This window comes from Bufo bufo, chromosome 7 (assembly GCF_905171765.1).
Source record: "Bufo bufo chromosome 7, aBufBuf1.1, whole genome shotgun sequence".
NCBI classification, from domain to species: domain Eukaryota; kingdom Metazoa; phylum Chordata; class Amphibia; order Anura; family Bufonidae; genus Bufo; species Bufo bufo.
In genome coordinates this window covers 117444447-117463472 of record NC_053395.1, presented here as the reverse complement: position 1 = coordinate 117463472, position 19026 = coordinate 117444447, and the positions used below count along the sequence as shown (strand labels likewise).

At 47.3% G+C, this 19026-nt stretch overlaps 1 protein-coding gene and 1 long non-coding RNA gene across 4 annotated transcripts in view; one reads left to right on the top strand and one right to left on the bottom strand.

The window, feature by feature from the left end:
• GULP1 (GULP PTB domain containing engulfment adaptor 1) overlaps nucleotides 1-19026 on the top strand; it is a 729290-nt gene that overhangs the window by 608852 nt on the left and 101412 nt on the right. The window lies entirely within an intron of this gene.
• On the bottom strand, nucleotides 677-18562 carry LOC121008340. The gene is made up of 3 exons (XR_005780561.1): nucleotides 18552-18562; nucleotides 5936-5938; nucleotides 677-767 (listed from the first exon to the last, which is right to left on the bottom strand). It is a non-coding gene; the product is annotated as an uncharacterized LOC121008340 (long non-coding RNA).

The window sequence follows — 19026 nt, the reverse complement described above, 5'->3', positions numbered from 1 at the left end:
CCACATTATATCACATATACAGAGAAAAATTAAAAACATCTTATGAATTTTATATCCACTTTCAGAAAAGCTGGATAATTTCCTTAACATTTCCTTCCTTTTTTTCAATTTTTCCTGTTCACGTGGTAGACATTTTGGTCTGAAGGCTTTATTTTATCATGTGTGTGTGTGTGTGTCTTGCTAACTACTAACCTGCCTGAACAAACAAATGACCCCTTAGACAGCCCGTACTTCACAGGAGTATACAGATAAGCTGCATAGACCATGCGATGCAAGCATCGATTCCAGTCTGTCTAGTAGTTGTCATTTGATTAAGCATACATACATTTTATTAAAACCACAGCACACAAACACACACTAAGTGGATGTAGGTGCAGCATTGTTGTTCCATACATCATTGTCTATAGTTCTGGATACACCTTCTTCTGCTCCTGTGTTGGACTCTCTAGGAGCTGGTAGATCAGTTATACCTGCTAGGAGCATCAGCAGTAAGCCTAAAAGTTTCTGTGTAGCTGTGGTCCTCAGTTGTAGAATCAGGAAGATGAACATCATCTTGGGCGTTGCTGTCCCTTGGTTGGACAGTAATGTCAATTATGGCATATCCCTTGACCAATATGGTGAGTAGGCCTGGAACCGCCTTGAAAGTCCACCTCCATCGTCCTCTAGTCAACGTTATGGACACTTCGGTGATGGGAAACCTGGGATGGACACTTCCTTCCTGCCAAAGATGCGTCTCCATCCGAACTTCCACTTAGGTCCTAGAGCTACTTAATACAGAACAGAAAGTAATAAACGCAGTAACCGTACAACCTGAGTGACTCCATACTGTTGAGAGTGTAGAGCTTGTGTGATCCCTAGGGTCTTCAGTATGTGTCCCATTATCTCCCCAGTGAAGTGGGTACCTCTGTCTGACTCTATCACTTCTGGAATCCCATATCTGCAGACTATCTCTGACAATATTTTCTTAGCAGTATTTTTGGCCGTAGCCGTAGTTACTGGCCAGGCTTCTGGCCAGCCTGAGAATACATCAATGGCTACAAGGACATACTCATATGTGCCCACCTTGGATAGCTGTAAGTAATTCACCTATACTCTTTGAAACGGGTACAAGGGTTTGGGAGTGTATTTCTTGGGGGTCTTTACAAACCTCCCAGGGTTATGTCTGGCACATGTAAGACAACCCTGAACAAACTTTTCAAAGAGGGTCTGAATTCCAGGTGCAAACCAATGTTCTAACACTAGTGCGCTCATAGCTCCTTTCGACAAACTCCGAGGCAAACATGTTCTGCCATTTACCTGCCAGAGCTCTCCTGTCTTCGTGGCCCCCACCTCCATCCAAACCTTTTTGTCTTGAGGCGTTATCTGGGCCTGTAATTCCTGCAAGAGCGACAAATCTGGCATAGTTGGAAAAAACCAATGTCAGGATCGGCAGACCGGCTGCTTGTTTGGCTGCTTGGTCTTGCTTCACATGGGCTGGCACTTTAACAATGGCTACCTCTGTGGGCAGCTCTAGGGCCTCTATGAGGCTCTGTACTGCTTCTGAATTTTTAATTGGTTTGCCCGATGAAGTCAGAAATCCCCTAGTTTTCCAGATAACACCAAAGTCATGTGCTACCCCGAAAGCATACCTGGACTCAGTGTAACAATTTATTCTCAGTCCCTTACCCATTGTACATGCGTCAGTGAGTGCCTTCAACTCCACTTCCTGTGCAGACGCACAAGATGGGAGTGGCTTTTGTATGATTACCTTACCATCCTGGATTACCACATACCCGATGACAAAGTGTCCTTGTTCGTCATTCCACCATCTGGAGCCATCTACAAAATACTCAGCATCAGGATTAGTTAATGGTGTTTCAGTAACATTTGATAACCCTTTTGTTTCTGCAATCATCAATTCATGACAGTTATGATTTGCAACTGGATCAGACATTTCTACTACTCCCACTCCCCCCTCCTCTTCTATATCCACTGGCATCAAAGTAGCTGGATTTAGAAGAGTACAGCGCTGTAAGGTAATGTGGGGACTGAGTAGTGTCATCTCATGTTTTTGTGATTCTGGACAAATGTTTCAGTTTGGTGGTGTGTCAATACAATCCAAACTGGTAGAATAGTATGCAATGGGCCGCATACGGTCCCCGTGTTTCTGCATCAGTACACCTGAGGCAAATCCCCCTTGCTCGTGACAATACAATGTGAAAGTTTGTTTGTAATTGGGGATGCCCAATGCTGGTGTTGTGGTGAGAGTGAGTTTTAATGCATGAAATGCACTCACAGCTCCTGGTGTGAGTTCAAAGGTCTCTCCTTTGAGGCAGTCATATAGTGGCTGCATCATCTGAGAGCAATCCTTAATCCAGGGGCGACAGTAACTGACAAGTCCAATAAAAGCATGCAGAGCCCTTCGAGTACTTGGCAGGGGGTGCTGCTGTATAGCAGTAACCCTCTCAGTTGTAAGGTGTTTAGTACCTGGAGAAATACAGTGACCTAGGAAAATCACAGTAGATTTACAAAGTTGCAGCTTGTCTTTGGAGGCTTTACAACCATTTTCAGCAAGGAAAATAAGCAAAGATAAAGTTTCTTCCTTACACTGTTCAGAGCTGTGACAACAAAGCAACAGATCATCAATATATTGTAAAAGAACAGTGTCCGGATAGGCCGGCTGCCAGGACTGCAACACAGAGTGTAAAGCAGTAGAGAAAATATATCTGAGCTTACCAACACACGTGTGACAATAGATGCAGCATCATGAATGTTAAGTTTAACAGGCTTTGTTAGTGGGAGTTTAACAGATGTTCCCTCAACCCCTTGACATATAAATGTAATCTGAGGAGATAAGCTCCTCAGCACATATTTTTCTTGTATTAGGGTATGGGCTGCTCCTGTGTCTACCAAAAAATCTATTGAATTCCCCGTGTCCTCACATGTAGATGTGATGATTAGTTGTGGGCCTGGGGTTGCGTCAAGGGGGTAGTTAACGTTGAGGGAACTCACAGGATTGCCATCACTTCATTGAGAGGTCTGGGCAGTAGCCTGACCTCTCCGGGGACATTTGACTGAGTAATGCCCCTTTTCCCCCACAATTCTAGCATGTTACTTGGTCCCAGTTACGTGGAGACTGAGCCCCACCTGGTACCCTTTCCTGGAACCTGTCCTTAGGTTTAAAGGGTTGGTTAGCCATTATTGGCTTCTTTTTTTATTTTGCAAGTCTAGCTCAGCTCCCTTTGCTTTGGCCACTAGGTCAGGGAACTGGCAGGTCCGTCAATCTGGGCGAGCCTTCTTTACAGCATCCTGTATGGGTGCTTTTAATCCAGACATGAATGTATGTTTTAGTAGTCTCATGTCCTTACTGTCTCCTGTCTTATACCCATAGTCAAGCCAGAGCTGTTCTAAAGCTGTGGCATAGTCAGCGACAGTCTGCTTAGCGTCTTGTGTTTGCATCATAAAAGTGTCAGTCTGATTGTCCTGTTGCTCTTTTACCCAGGGTTTAAAGGCCATGATAAATTCCTGGCCTGACTGGTCTGTGGCCTTATCCACAGGGACAGTACCAGGGGCCTTTGCCATCATTTAATTCTGAAGTACTTCCCCTCCTTTAGTCTCTAGAAGACTCTCCAGATCCGCCCAAGTGGCTTTATATGCGGTCTGGATACTTTCCAATTTACGAAGGAAAGTACTGGGGACAGTACAGGGATCTGGCAAAGTGTTACACATAGCCAGCAACTCACTAGGAGTCCATGGCCTATAAACCTCATAATCATGTGTTTCCAGTTGCCCAGCTTTTACTGTGGGGAGGGTCTTATTGACTAATGGGTATAAGCCCACACGAGAGTGTGGCTTGGGCCCCCCACAGGCTGAGCATCTCTCTCTTGAGTCTGGGTTCTGTTGTCCACAATTAGGACAAGTCCACCCCTCTGGGCCATTATATGGAGGTGGTGCTGTGGGAGGGAGAGATTTTTGTGGTTTATGGGGGATAATACACCGTACTTCAGAAGGGATGTTTAATTCTTTTGTTGGCAATTTAATTTCATCCCATATTTCATACATAGTCCCTTTGTCAGTGTCTTTTGCCTTATGGGCAGTCAAAGTCATTCCCTGGGCTACATCATTGTGGCCTAGTCATATTTGTCATGGTCTTCCAACCACCCCTTAAAATTAGTGAGAAATTTCTTCCATACTGGTTCATCCAATGTTCCATTCACACCTGCTCCCAATTTCTTTAGCATTTGTCTACAGTCTTTGGTTGCTTCAGTGCCCTTTGTGTATTGCATAATATCAATTGCAGAGACCCATTTCTCTGCTCCCTTCTCAGAGGAACGCTTACTCTGTGTAGCCCCCATCCCGTGGGTGGCTCCTTGTAATTCACTATCCAGGTACTCACACACCTGGTGAATTACAACAGTGCTGTGGACACACTTCCGAGGCAGCACTATCAGTGGTGCCGTGGACACACTTCCGAGGCGGCACTACTAGTGGTACCGTGGACACACTTCCAAGGCGGCACCACTTTTTCTACTACCAGTGGTGCTGTGGGCACACTTCCGAGGCAGCACTGATCCACTGGTCTGGCAATACTACAATATAGTCTTGCCCTCACACAGAGTAATTCACACGTCCTCTCTGGGGTTACTCGCTGGAAACCCCTTAAACCCCTCTACGTTCTTTCTATGGCACAGGAAGCAAACAAATACTGCAATCCAAATGATTATAACTGCAACCACCCAATCCAAACTGGTATCATAATACCCACGCATGTATACACTGTACAGCACAGGAATTGGCAACAATGCAGTAATTCTTCCTCACACAAGATCAGCAGGCACTCAGTACATGTGAAACCACACAGTATGACATAACATTGGAACAACCCCTGACCTCAGGCGCCTTTTCAGGTACCAACAAGGAACTGCAGGGCCCCTATGCAATCTTACTGGACAGCTTTATACACTGCCACTTCTCACAGCCTCCTCCAGAATAGGTCCGTCAACCCTTTCTCCACCAGAACCAGAGGCCTCCAGAGTCGGGGACCGGACAAGCCAGTCAGCGAGCTCTAGACTTTCAGCTTGGCTCAGGAGGAGCAAGGCCAGACCCCTCCAAGATTCAGCTTATCTCAGCCACTCACACATTCGTGCATTCATACGCCTAAAGACAGTTTTGCACATATAGGGGAAATAATACATTCACCAAAACACGATACAGGCACCACGTTCACACACCACACTGCAGAACAGCGAGCAGAGCTCAGGAGACAGGTAGTAACACAATGGGTTACTTACCGCGGTCTTCCTGGGTCCTGGTCTCCGTATCGCGATCTGCAGCTAGGAGAGTTGTTGTGATGCCCGTATTCTCCACCAGAAAATGTTGTGGCAGGCCAAGGGTCAGCCACGTGATAATCGTTGCCTCGTGTTCAGGTGAATGACGTAGACGGAGGAAAATGACAGAAGTCTGAGTATAGTTCAAAACCTTGTCAGGAACCCAACATGAAAGTGTCCTGGACCCTTTATTTATACACAGTTCAAAGGGTGTAACCCCTCAAAGTAAAACATGATTGGTTTACAGACATTTCAATAATGGCTTTTGAATCCATCTATTGATTGGTTAGTATTTTACAAGTTTTCACTTTTCCAAAAATGTGTTAACTAATGAGTTTAGGTGTTTTAGCAAGAGATGCATATTTGGTTAGTAGTACGTACAAACCTTATCTTATCTTCACACACACACAGTTCACTTCTATAGGTTTTTAGCTTACGCTTGTTCTTTTGCAAATGTCACCACATTATATCACATATACAGAGAAAAATGAAAAACATCTTATGAATTTTATATCCACTTTCAGAAAAGCTGGATAATTTCCTTAACACTACCCTCCATTTCCTATCACTGAGACAATTTCTTACCTACATACATACATTTTCCTCCAGTCCAAGCATTTTCATTTTACGTACTAGCCTTTCATGTGGCACAGTATTAAATTCTTTGGTGAAATCAACATATATAACACCCAACGACTCACGCCGGTCTAATATGGAACTTATCTCCTCATAAAAACCGATTTGACAAAACTGATCCTTCATAAACCGGTGCTGATACACTGTTCTCACTTATTTTCAATTAGCTATTCCAGGATAGCATCTCTTAGAAAACTTTCAAACTTTTTACCCACAATAGAGGTTAGAACATACCAGGCTTTGTTTTCAACCCCTTTTTGAATATTGGCATCACATTTGCTAAATGCCAATCCTGTGGAAAAAACTATCATTATGCAGTACTTAAATATCACAAATAAGGGTCTGTCTATTACATTACATAATTCTCTTCAGATACACGGGTGTATGCCATCTGGAAATGGTGATTTGTCTATTTCAATTTTTTAAAGATGCTGCTGCACTTCTTCCTAGGTCAGACAGACCACATTTAATGGTCCTCGAAGGTGTAAAGGGCAAGCTCATGTCATGTGCCCAATTTGGAGACCCAGAAGTTGAGTGGGGCAGACCCATCAGTCAGTACGTGCAGACGTGTGCACACATACTGTTTCACCATGTTGCTGAAACGCTGCCTCCTGCTAAGACGTATCAGATGGGGGTGCTGGATGTTGTGGCGTGCTGACAAAGCTTTTCCACATTTAGGCCATGCTAACCCTCCCTTTTGAGGTGCTGGTGGTGACCCAGCTGCGTTGACGACTTCGTCCTCCTCCGCCGCCTCTGCCTTGCGCTTCCACTGGACCCCCTCTGTAAGGTGCGAATGCCATCAGTAGTGCATTTACCAGCGTGCGATTGCACTCACACATCTTTCGATCACGCTCCAGTGACAGAAGTAAAGTGCGCTGGAGTATAACAATGGCTTCTGAAGTGCTGGTGGTGCCCCAGCTGCATTGCCGACTTCCTTCTCTTCCTCCACCTTCGCATTGTGCTACCACTGAGCTCACGCTGTCAGGTGGGAACGCTTGTACTCGCGCATCTTCCGATCACGCTCCAGTGACAGAAATAAGGATGGCACGTTGTCCTTCTAGCGGGGATCCATCAGGGTGGCCACCCAGTAATCACCACTGGGGGCAATTCAGCCATTGTTGCACAAGCACTGCAACATGTAGTTGCTCATATGTGCCAGGCTGCCCAGAGACGACAACAAGCTGTCCTCAGTGGAAGATGTATTAACTGTGTCCTCTGTATCAGCCACGCTCCAGTGATGTCCATGAGCTGATTGGGTGCCACCCTGCTGTAAACGCGTATCCTCCTCATCATCATCCTCATCATCCTCCTCATCCTCCAAAACTTTACCCTGGCTGGACAGTTGTGTACCTGGCCGCTGTTGGTGCAGAAACCTACCCTCCAAGCTACCTGTCGATAACTGGCCTGATAACTGTGGGAATGATCCCTGTTCAGGAGGAAAAGCCTATTCCTCTTGTGCCTCATCCATAATCGCCAGAAGCGTTTTATCAAGGAGTACTGGCGCCTGGGAACCATATACTTTGAGACAGCCATCATTACGTTTTTAAAACTGTTCGTCTCCACCAGATGAAATGGCAGTTTTTCAAAGGCCAGGCATTTTGAAATGCTGGCATTCAGGGCCTGGGCTCCAGTGTTTGGGGATAAACAGTTGAACGCTTCCATGGGACAGTGTGGAGATGCTCGGTGACACTGGTGGTGGTGGTGTTGCTGTCACATCCTCACTTTAAGGGGTGGCCCTATCTCTTCAGAGGGGGAGGAAGAGGGCGAGACCGCAGCAGAAGAGGAAGCAGGAAAAGCCTCAGATCTTTCTGTTGTTCAGGTGTTTACGACACTGCAGCTCGTGCTTTGCAGTTAGATGTCTGGTCATGCATCATCATCAGAGATGCGCTGCGGCAGTCCTCCCACGTCCTCATCCTCAAACATAAGTGGTTGGGCCAGTGGTGTGCCCAGGGGGGCGGGGGGGATTTTCCGCCCCCGGGTGACAGCTCTCACGGGGGTGCCAAGCCCAGAAGCAATGAGCGCGTCCATCAATATAGATGGAAGCGCTCATTGCTGGAGCGCTGATGCCCACATACTGCGGCGGGGCACGGGAACGCATAGTTCCCTGCCTGCCCCGCCACCAATCACCACCATAGGCTTCAGGCCTAGTAGGCCTGAGCCCTATAAGGTAGTGAAATCCCTGTGCAGGCTATGATGTCATCGCGCGTGCCTGTGCCGGGACGCAGCAGCACAATGAAGTGTGCGCACCTTCCTCTGTGAGCAAGCGCCTGGACAAGAGTATTTAGCTTTTAGTGCCAACTTTGGGGGATACAGGAGGACATGTGGGGGAAAAATATTATGGTGGGATACTGTGTTAGGGCAAATTATTATGGGAGGGATTACTATGTGGGCGCAATAATTATTATAATTACTGTGTGGGGGAAACTACTGTGTGGGAGCAGTGTGGGGGAAACTACTGTGTGGGGGCAGTGTGGGGGACACTACTGTATGGGGGAAGTGTGAGGGAAATTACTGTGTGGGGGGCAGTGTGGGGGAAATTACTGTGTGGGGGCAGTGTGGGGGAAATTACTGTGTGGGGGAAATTACTGTATGGAGGCAGTGTGAGGGAAATTACTGTGTGGGGGACACTACTGTGGGGGGCAGTGTGGGGGAAATTACTATATGGGGGCAGTGTGGTGGGAACTACTGTATGGGGCAGTGTGGGGCAAATTACTGTATGGGGCAGTGTGGGGCAAATTACTGTATGGTGGCAGTGTGGGGCAAATTACTGTATGGTGGCAGTGTGGGGCAAATTACTGTATGGGGCAGTGTGGGGCAAATTACTGTATGGGGGCAGTGTGGGGCAAATTACTGCATGGGGGCAATGTGGGACAAATTACTGTATGGGGCAGTGTTGGGGAAATTACTGTATGGGGCAGTGTGGTGGAAATTACTATATGGGGGCAGTGTGTCGGAAATTACTGTATGGGGCAGAGTGGGGCAAATTACTATATGGGGGCAGTGTGGGTCTAATTACTATATGGGGCAGTGTGGGGCAATTTACTATATGGGGGCAGTGTGGGAAAAATTATCATATGGGGGCAGTGTGGAGGAAATTACTGTATGGGAGCAGTATGGGGAAAATTATTATATGGGGAAAGTGTGGGGGAAATGACTGTATCAGGGCAGAGTGGGGCAAGTTACTATATGGAGCAGTGTGGGGGAAATTACTATATGGGGCAGTGTGGAACAAATTACTATATGGGGCAGTGTGGGGCAAATTACTATATGGGGCAGTGCGGGGGAAATTACTATATGGGGCAGTGTGGGGGAAATTACTGTATGGGGCAGTGTGGGGGAAATTACTGTATGGGAGCAGTGTGGGGCAAATTATTATATGGGGAAAGTATGGGGGAAATTACTGTATGGGGCAGTGTGGGAGAAATTACTATATGGGGCAGTGTGGGGCAAATTACTGTATGGGGCAGAGTGGGGCAAATTACTATATGGGGGCAGTGTGGAGGAAATTACTGTATGGGGGTAGTGTGGGGGAAATTACTGTATGGGGGTAGTGTGGAGGAAATTACTGTATGGGGGTAGTGTGGGGGAAATTACTGAATGTGGGCAGTTTGGGGGAAAATTACTGTATGGGGCAGTGTGGGGCAAATTACTCTATAAGGCAGTGTGGGGGAAATTACTGAATGGGGCAGTGTGGGGGAAATTACTGTATGGGGGCATTGCTATTCGGGAGGCACTGTAGGGGCAATTCTATTATTTCTGGGGACACTATACAGGGATTATTGCCTGGAGCACAATATAGGGTGTTAATATTACTGGGGGCACTCTAGAGGACATTATAGCTGCTGTGGACACTATAGGGACATTTGGGGTAATTTATCAAACTGGTGTAAAGTAGAACTGGCTTTGTTGCCCATAGCAGCCAATCAGAATCCACCTTTCATTTTTGACAGCACTTTTGGAAATCGAGTTCTACTTTACACCAGTTTGATAAATGACCCCAATTATTTCTACTGGGGTCACATTTTTTTCAGCAGTATAGTACCTGGGGCATTGGGGGGCACAACGGGCAGAGTATTGGGGGTGGCAGCAGGCTGACACTGTGGGGACATCAGGATGGAGAGGTTGATGGAAAAATTTTGAAATCTAACGTGTCCATGTTACAAGCTCTGTAGAGACGAGATGCTGCTGAAAGAATTTATCATGGCGGTCTAACGGAGGAAAAGAGGAAAGAGAAGGTCTACATGGCAGGAGAGGTCCCTGGATGTAAGAGGTATTTGGTAAGGTAGGGGGGGAGATGCCAGAGAAAGGCCTCTCCCCGGGTGCCAAACCCCCAGGCACGCCACTGGGCTGGGCATCAGTGCACTCAATCTCTCCCAATTCTGGGGCAGGGCTAGGTGGATGGCCCACAGAAACCCTGCCAGCAGAGTCCTCAAAAAGCATAAGTGACTGCTGCATGACTTGGGGCTCAGACTGCTTGTCTTATATGCAAGAGGTTGAGGTGGAAGACAGATGGCCTTAGGCCACTGATGCCAACTCTGCTCTTTCAGCAGGGGACCGGGTGGGAGGCAATGTGAAGGAACTGGAGGCACTGTCAGCCATCCAATCTGCTATTGCTTCTACTTGTTCTTGCCTTATTTCACCGACACAATTGACAGACTGTATAACTGTCTAATAACAATAAGACAGATAAAAATGTTGTGTTGTGACCCCACAAAATGCTTTTATGTCACCCACACAATTAACAGACTGATTAAATCTCCGTTTACAGTTAGATGGATGAAAATGCTGTGTTATGAAACATGAAAATTGCTTTACCGTATTTTGTCGCCCCATAAGACGCACTTTTCCCCCCCAAAAAATGGGGGGAAATGCCCCTGCGTCTTATGGGGCGAATGCTGACATGTATGAGCGAGCGATGTATGAGCGAGCAGGGAGGGACTGGGAGGATGAGCTGGGGGCCGGCAATTGCAGCGGGGCCGGGGCAGTCACTGTACTCCGGCCCCACCGCTCCAGTGCTGCACTATACAAATATAAAATGTCTCATTCAATTAAAAGTGATTAAACATTCCCCCCCCACTTTTAATATTACCGTACACCCTAACAACTTCTGTAGAATGCAGGCAGGCAGGCCAGGAGGGCAGTAGTGTAACTCCCTGATGTCACGTGCCTGCGCCGCCTACTTTATGAATGAAGCAGGCGGCGCAGGCACGTGACGTCAGTGAGTGACACGCCGGTCGCCTGGCCTGCCTGCGTTGTACAGAAGCTGTTAGGGTGTACGGTAATAGGAGTGAGGGGGCATGTTTAATCACTTTTAATTGAATGAGACATTTTATATTTGTATACTGCAGCACTGGAGCGGTGGGGAAGGGGGGAAATCTGTGGATGGCAGTTTTATGGGGGACATCTGTGGATGGCACTGTTAAGGGGTGGGGGGTCTGTGGATGGCACTGTTATGGGCTGGGGGTCTGTGGATGGCACTGTTATGGGATGGGGGATCTGTGGATGGCACTGTTATGGGGTGGGGGGTCTGTGGATGACACATATATAACAGTGCCATCCACAGATCCCCATAACAGTGCCATCCACAGATCCCACATAACAGTGCCATCCACAGATCCCACATAACAGTGCCATCCACAGATCCCCCATAACAGTGCCATCCACAGATCCCCCATAACAGTGCCATCCACATCCCATAACAGTGCCATCCACAGACCCCCAGCCCATAACAGTGCCATCCACAGACCCCCCACCCCTTAACAGTGCCATCCACAGATGTCCCCCATAACAGTGCCATCCACAGATCCCCCATAACAGTGCCATCCACATATCCCCCACCCCTTAACAGTGCCATCCACAGATCCCCCATAACAGTGCCATCCACAGATCCCCCATAACAGTGCCATCCACAGATCCCCCATAACAGTGCCATCCACAGATCCCCCATAACAGTGCCATCCACAGATCCCCCATAACAGTGCCATCCACAGATCCCCCATAACAGTGCCATCCACAGATCCCCCATAACAGTGCCATCCACAGATCCCCCATAACAGTGCCATCCACAGATCCCCCATAACAGTGCCATCCACAGATCCCCCATAACAGTGCCATCCACAGATCCCCCATAACAGTGCCATCCACAGATCCCCCATAACAGTGCCATCCACAGATCCCCCATAACAGTGCCATCCACAGATCCCCCATAACAGTGCCATCCACAGATCCCCCATAACAGTGCCATCCACAGATCCCCCATAACAGTGCCATCCACAGATCCCCCATAACAGTGCCATCCACAGATCCCCCATAACAGTGTCAGGCACAGATCCCCCCCGTAACAGTATCCTTCACAGATCCCCCCCATAACAGTGTCCGTCACAGATCCCCCCATAACAGTGCGTCATCCACGGATCCCCCCATAACAGTGCGTCATCCACGGATCCCCCATAACAGTGTGTCATCCACAGATCCCCCATAACAGTGCCATCCCCAGATCCCCCCATAACAGTGTCCTTCACAGATCCCCCCATAACAGTGTCCTTCACAGATCCCCCCCCCATACCAGTGTCCGTCACAGATCCCCCCATAACAGTGCGTCATTCACGGATCCCCCCATAACAGTGCGTCATCCACAGATCCCCCATAACAGTGCCATCCCCAGATCCCCCATAACAGTGCCATCCACAGATCCCCCCATAACAGTGTCCTTCACAGATCCCCCATAACAGTGTCCTTCACAGATCCCCCATAATAGTGCCATCCACAGATCCCCAGTAATAGTGCCATCCACAGACCACCATTAGTTCCAAACCCACCAAAAGCACACCTACATTTTTTTTTTATTATTTTCCTCCCCAAAAACCTAGGTGCGTCTTATGGGCCGGTGCGTCTTATAGGGCGAAAAATACGGTAAGTGACCGACACAATTAACAGACTGATTAAATCTCCTATTACAGTTAGACGGATGAAAATGCGTTTTTATAAAACCCAAAAATTGCTTTGTGTCACTAACACAATTAACAGACTGATTAAATCTCCGTTTACAGTTATATGGATGAAAATGCTGTGTTATGAAACACGAAAATTGCTTTATGTGACCGACACAATTAACAGACTGATTAAATCTCCTATTACAGTTAGGCCTCATGCACACGACCGTTGTTTGAGTCCGCATCCGAGCCGCCGTTTTGGCTGCTCGGATGCGGACCCATTCACTTCAATGAAAAAAATATATAACATGTCCTATTCTTGTCCGTGCTTTGCAGAAAAGAATAGGCATTATATTGACGGCGTTCCATTCCGCAAATTGAGGAAAGCCCACGGGCAGCTTCCGTTTTTTGCGGAACCATGGTTTGCGGACCGCAAAAAACAGCACGGTCGTGTGCATGAGACCTTAGACAGATGAAAATGCGTTTTTATGAAACCCAAAAATTGCTTTGTGTCACCAAAACAATTAACATACTGATTAAATCTTCTATTACAAATAGGGCTCATGAACACGGCTATTGCCTGGCCGTGCCCGTATTGCAGCCCTCAAACAGCAGCAATACATTGAATGCATTTACTTGAATGGGTCCTCAATTCCGAAGTTCGGTGCGGAACGGAGGCACGGAACCCCACGGAAGCACCACAGAGTGGGGTTTCTGTCGGTGTTTCCGCACCGCACAATTAACAGACTGATTAAATCTCCTATAACACTTAGATGGATGAAAATGTGGTGTTATGAAACCCAAAAATTGCTTTATGTCACCGAAACGATTAACAGACTGGTTAAATCTGCTATTACAGTTAGACGGATAAAAATGCTGTGTTATGAAACACAAAAATTGCTTTATGTCACTGACACAATTAACAGACTGATTAACTGTCTTATAATAGTAAGACGTAGTGTTGATTGCGAATATTCTAATCGCTAATTTTTATCGTGAATATTGGCACAGAATTCGCGAATATCTAGAATATAGTGCTATATTTTCGTAATCACGAATATTATAGATTTTTTTTCATCAGTACCCATGATCCCTCACTGCTTCTTGTTTGTGGGCCAATGAGAAGGCTGCAATATCTTTCACAATCAAGAAAATAATTACCGGAGATAACGAATTTGGAAATATATGCCGAATATTCGCCCAAATATTTGCGAAATATCGCAAATTTGAATATTGCCCCTGCCGCTCATCACTGTTCGTTGCAACAAACTAACTAAGACAGATGACTTACTTAGACAGATGAAAATGCAGTGTTATGAACCCCAATAAAGACTTTAGGATAACCACAGCCCATTTAAGTATTGTATTTCTGGGTCACTGGTGCAAAGGTGTTGTATTGCACCCAAATAAATGCCTACAGGTCACCCACAGACTTATTTAAAAAAAAAAAAAAAGTCTAACAACGAACACGGACTTTCACGCCAATGTTCGGGTACCCGGACAGCGTAATGTTCAGTACGAACCCGAACAGTGCAGTCCGGGTTCACTTATCCCTATGCATCAGTATTAGAATGATCCAAGTGAGATAATACAGTGTGTAATTTTGTAGTAATTGCATCCTTCGTTGATCTATTTCGTCGTATGTTTGCGCATACACTTCCAAATCCTACACTATTGTATGTGTGACAGACTTTCAATCATATATAACATTTAATATGAAGAAGGCGACGGGGCAGTGGCTGTGATGCTGATGGTACACGCAGAGGTCGTGGCCCAGGGCGCGGTGAAACTGTCTGCTGCCAGAGCACAAGAAAAACAATCATCCACGATACCTAGCTTCATGTCACAGTTTGGGCAAACAAGTCACTTGGATATTCCGAGGAGCTCTTTTCAGCCGCATTCCTTGATTTAGCCTTCTCACCAAGCACGCTTGAAGAAGGACAGATCTTGTGCCCAGATTCCCAAACTCTTGAGCATCCACAATCACAGGAAGATGACGGTGGGGAACGGCAATTACTGTTTAATGAGGTGGATGATGATGATGAGACACAGTTGCCAATAACTCAACGGCAATTACTGTCTCAATTGGTTGCGGACGAGGATGAGAAACAATTGTCAATCACTGAGGTAGTGGTTAGGTCAACAAGTCAGGAGGATGAGCAGAGTGAGGAAGTGGAAGAGGAGGTGGTGGACAATTAAGTCAGCTTTGCCTTTCCAGTCAGCTTCTGCTATTCACAAGCGAGGAGTAAGCATTGACCTCTGTGAGGTTTTAAGAAACTTTGAGGAATCAACACAGATGGTGAGCGGCGATAACACTATTATTAGCGTAACCATCCCACTTCTGTGTCTACTCAAACGCTCGCTGCTCACAATTAAGGACAACACTTTGCATGTGGAAGAGGTGGAAATGGGGGAAGACATTACACAGGGTGATAGCCAGACCACCCTCAGTTTGTCTACTCAGCGCGAATGGGACGATGAAGAGGAGGAGGAGCAGGAGACAGTTGCCTCCGCTACAGAGGTAGTACCCATGGAAGTTTAATTCCATCTGTTCAGCGTGGGTGGGCAGAAGAGGAGGAAGAGGATGAGGAGATTGAGAGTGATCCTCCTGATGATGACAGCGAAGTCTTGCCTGTTGGCTGACTTCATGTTAGGCTGCCTTTCCCACGACCCACGCGTTATACGCATTTTAGACAACACAGATTACTGGTTGTTCACCCTTCTCGACCCCCGCTACAAAGAGAACTTCTCATCTCTCATTCCTCTGGAGGACAAGCAAAACGGGGCAATACCAGGAGATCTATTTTGAAAAATTGCTCCAAAAATTCCCATCTGACAACGCTGGCGGCAGAGTCCATAGTTCCTTGGCCAACCAAGGAGGGGAGACAAGGGGAACACACAGCAGTTCCAACAGATGCAGGGCAACACTCTCCAAAGCCTGGGACAGTTTCATGACACCCTGCCAGCACCCTCACTCTGATGCGCGGCTAGTGTCACAAGGAGGGAAAAATTTTGGAAGATGGTGAAGGAGTACATAGCAGACCGTGTCAGCATCCTCAATGATCCCTCAGTGCCTTACAACTACTGGGTGTCCAAGCTGGACACATGGCACGAACTGGTGCTCTATGCCTTGGAGGTGCTGGCCTGCCCTGCCGCCAGCGTTTTGTCTGAGCGGGTACTTAGGGCTGCTGGTGGCATTATAACAGATTAGCGTATCCGCCTGCCAACTGAAAATGATGACAGGTTGACTCTTATAAAAATAAACAAGTAAATATACAGGAAAGAATGTTTCCTAACAATTTTTCCTCTAAAATCGATTTTTTTTTCTTTGGTTTTGTGCATATTATTGTCAGTCTGTAAAAGTGGCGTACTACTCAGACAACATTGTTCCCAGCAGCGACCTGGGAGTCCAAGATGCAACCAGAAATCCTCCCCATGCTGTTCCTGAACCATTTCGGTGGTTTTCCATCAATTTCTGACCTTTTCCTATAATCCAGGCACCCTCCCCTCTTCAGAGCAGGGGGTGCCTGGTTTAATGCTCTGGTTCTCCCATTGATTTCCATTATACTCGGTAGAGCACCCGAGCATCCTGATGTGTTCGGCCCAAGCCCCCGAGCACTATGGTGCTCGATCAACACTAGTGACAAGCCCTTCTAAGGGAACTGACAGTGGCGAAAATGGTTCTGGAGCTGGCAGAAGTAGCAGCTGAAGAACAGGGGGGGGGGGGGGGGTAGTAGCAGCAGTTGCAGCGACAGGCCAGAGCTGCCAGTGTCAGCCAGCGTTTATTTTTTAAACAGCAACCCAGCTGTCCTTGAATGGTTGACTCGGTCATTAACTTAATCTCAAGTGACATCAGACCCCCCCCCCCCCCCAGTAGTTGGAGGGTTCCTCTGACACCACACTTAGTTGGCATGTCCCAGGAACAAGCTCCTTGCCCCCACCTGTCCTGAACCTGCCTCTTTCATTTTCTTTTCCTTCTGCTCGGGAAGTATTTTATGCCATCGTCTCGGCTCCGCTTTTCAGTGAGGACGAGCTTTTAGAGGACAGTAAACAGTAAGCAGCTACTGTCACTCACAGTTTTTTTTTGCTTCCTCTGGATTAACTTGCAGGATAACACGTTGAACTAGATGGACAGATGTCTTTTTTCAGCCTTATAAACTGTGCTACTATGCTACTGCTGGGCCAAGATGTGGTGGAAAAGTCTGCTGCTTTCTCCGGTAGGCGGGCAAGTAGCGACAAAGAGAGTCATGTAAGATCTGGTGTTGCGAGCGGTTAGACACATGGCGCTGAGACTGGTGAGGGTGACATCAGTGACATACATACAGTAGCGGATGATGATGTAGCTGATTGCATGTGCGAGCCCGATGAAGAGGGAGCTTCATCATCATCAGGAAAAAAGTGTGGTAGCTTGTGTGTGAGGCAGCGGCTGAGCCAGCAGAGTGGTAGCATTGCCATGAGTCATCTGGGTGGCACCTTTCCGGAAAGAACTAGCATTGCACGGGTTCACGGATACAGCGAAAGCAGACAGTCAGCACGGAGTGGTGGGGGGGAAATGCCCTACTCGGCAGTGTGGGAATTCTTGATCAATCCACCAGAGGTTGTCAGTGTGGCCATTTGTAGAATCTGTGGGCAGGTGAAGCGTGGCCAGGGTGCCATTGTTGGCACCACGGCCCTATTTTTACACATGGTGCATCACCATAAAGTGGCTTGGGAAAACTGTGGCGCTAATGTAGTGGTACAGCCTGACGCAGCAACTGCTGCATCACCCACTCATTTTGCCAGCAATCTATCACTGAGGCGATTGCAAAAAGACAACAGTATGCGTGCACTCATCTAATGTAGTGGTACAGCCTGACGCAACAACTGCTGCATCATCCAGTGGCCTGCACCCCTTCTCTAGCAGTCAAGGCTCCACCACCTTAATCCTGATGCTCCTCCTACTCATCGTCACTCATTTTGCCAGCAATCTATCACTGAGGCGATTGCAAAAAGACAACAGTATGCGTGCACTCATCCTACAGCGCAGAAGCTAAACGTGCTCCTGGCCACATTTCTGGTACTACAGTCCCTCAATTTCCATGTGGTGGACTTTGCACCTTTCAGAGAACTTGTAGCTTGTGCCGAGCCAAGAGAGTCCCAAGTGGTAATTACTTTTCCAAAAAGGCTGTACCAGCTTTTCACACGTATGTTGAACAGAAGGTGGGCCAGTCCTAAAGTTCACAGTAGCTCCAACATGTGGAGCTGTAACTACGGTCGAGGACAATATACTGTATGTCCTTTACGGCCCACTGGGTAAATGGGATTCCTGCCCAGCCACAAAAACCAGGTGACTGCATTGCCGCCTCCACATTCTCAAGCTGTGAGTCCAGCTCCAATGTCCAATGTCACGCTGTTCTGCACCTAGTTTGCATAGTTGAATGGAATCACACCGGGGAGGAACTTCTCTGCTTCCTTCAAGAGGAAATTGAATCCTGGCTGTCACTTAAAATCAGAAACCATGGACACTGTCAATGAGAAGAACATCCTGTTGGCACTACTTCAAGGACGACTGACTCATGCGCCCTGCATGGCACACGTCTTTAATCTGGTTATAAAGCGGTTCCTGAAATCTTCCACCTAACTGCAAAACATCCTGAAAATGGCTAGGAAACTGTGCATGCACTTCAGCCACTCTTACACTGCAAAGCACTCCCTTCTTGAGCTGCAAAGGCAGAATAGCTTTCCCCAACATCACCTCCTATGAGGAGCAAAGGAAGGCCGTAAACGATATCTTGATGATGCAGGTTGACAGGAGCACTTCCCTGTGTAACTTCGACGTTAGCCAGTGGCAACTCATGTGTGACACCTGCCGTTTGCTCATGCCCTTTGAGGAGGCCACTTTGTCAGTCGCCAGGACTACGGGATGAGCGGCACCATTCCACTCCTTCATGTCCTAGAGCAGATGCTGCTAAATCTGGCTGGCCAGGGGACATGAGATGTGGCGCCTACATCTCACGGCCACATGAGCTCTGTGGGTGCTGAACTGGAGGAGGAGGAGGAAGACATTCACACACAAGCAATGTATACAGAGATGGGTGTTTTTATATATTTTTTATTTGAAAATATTTTATTTTCAAAATCAGAAAAATGACAAGGTAAACATGACACCAACA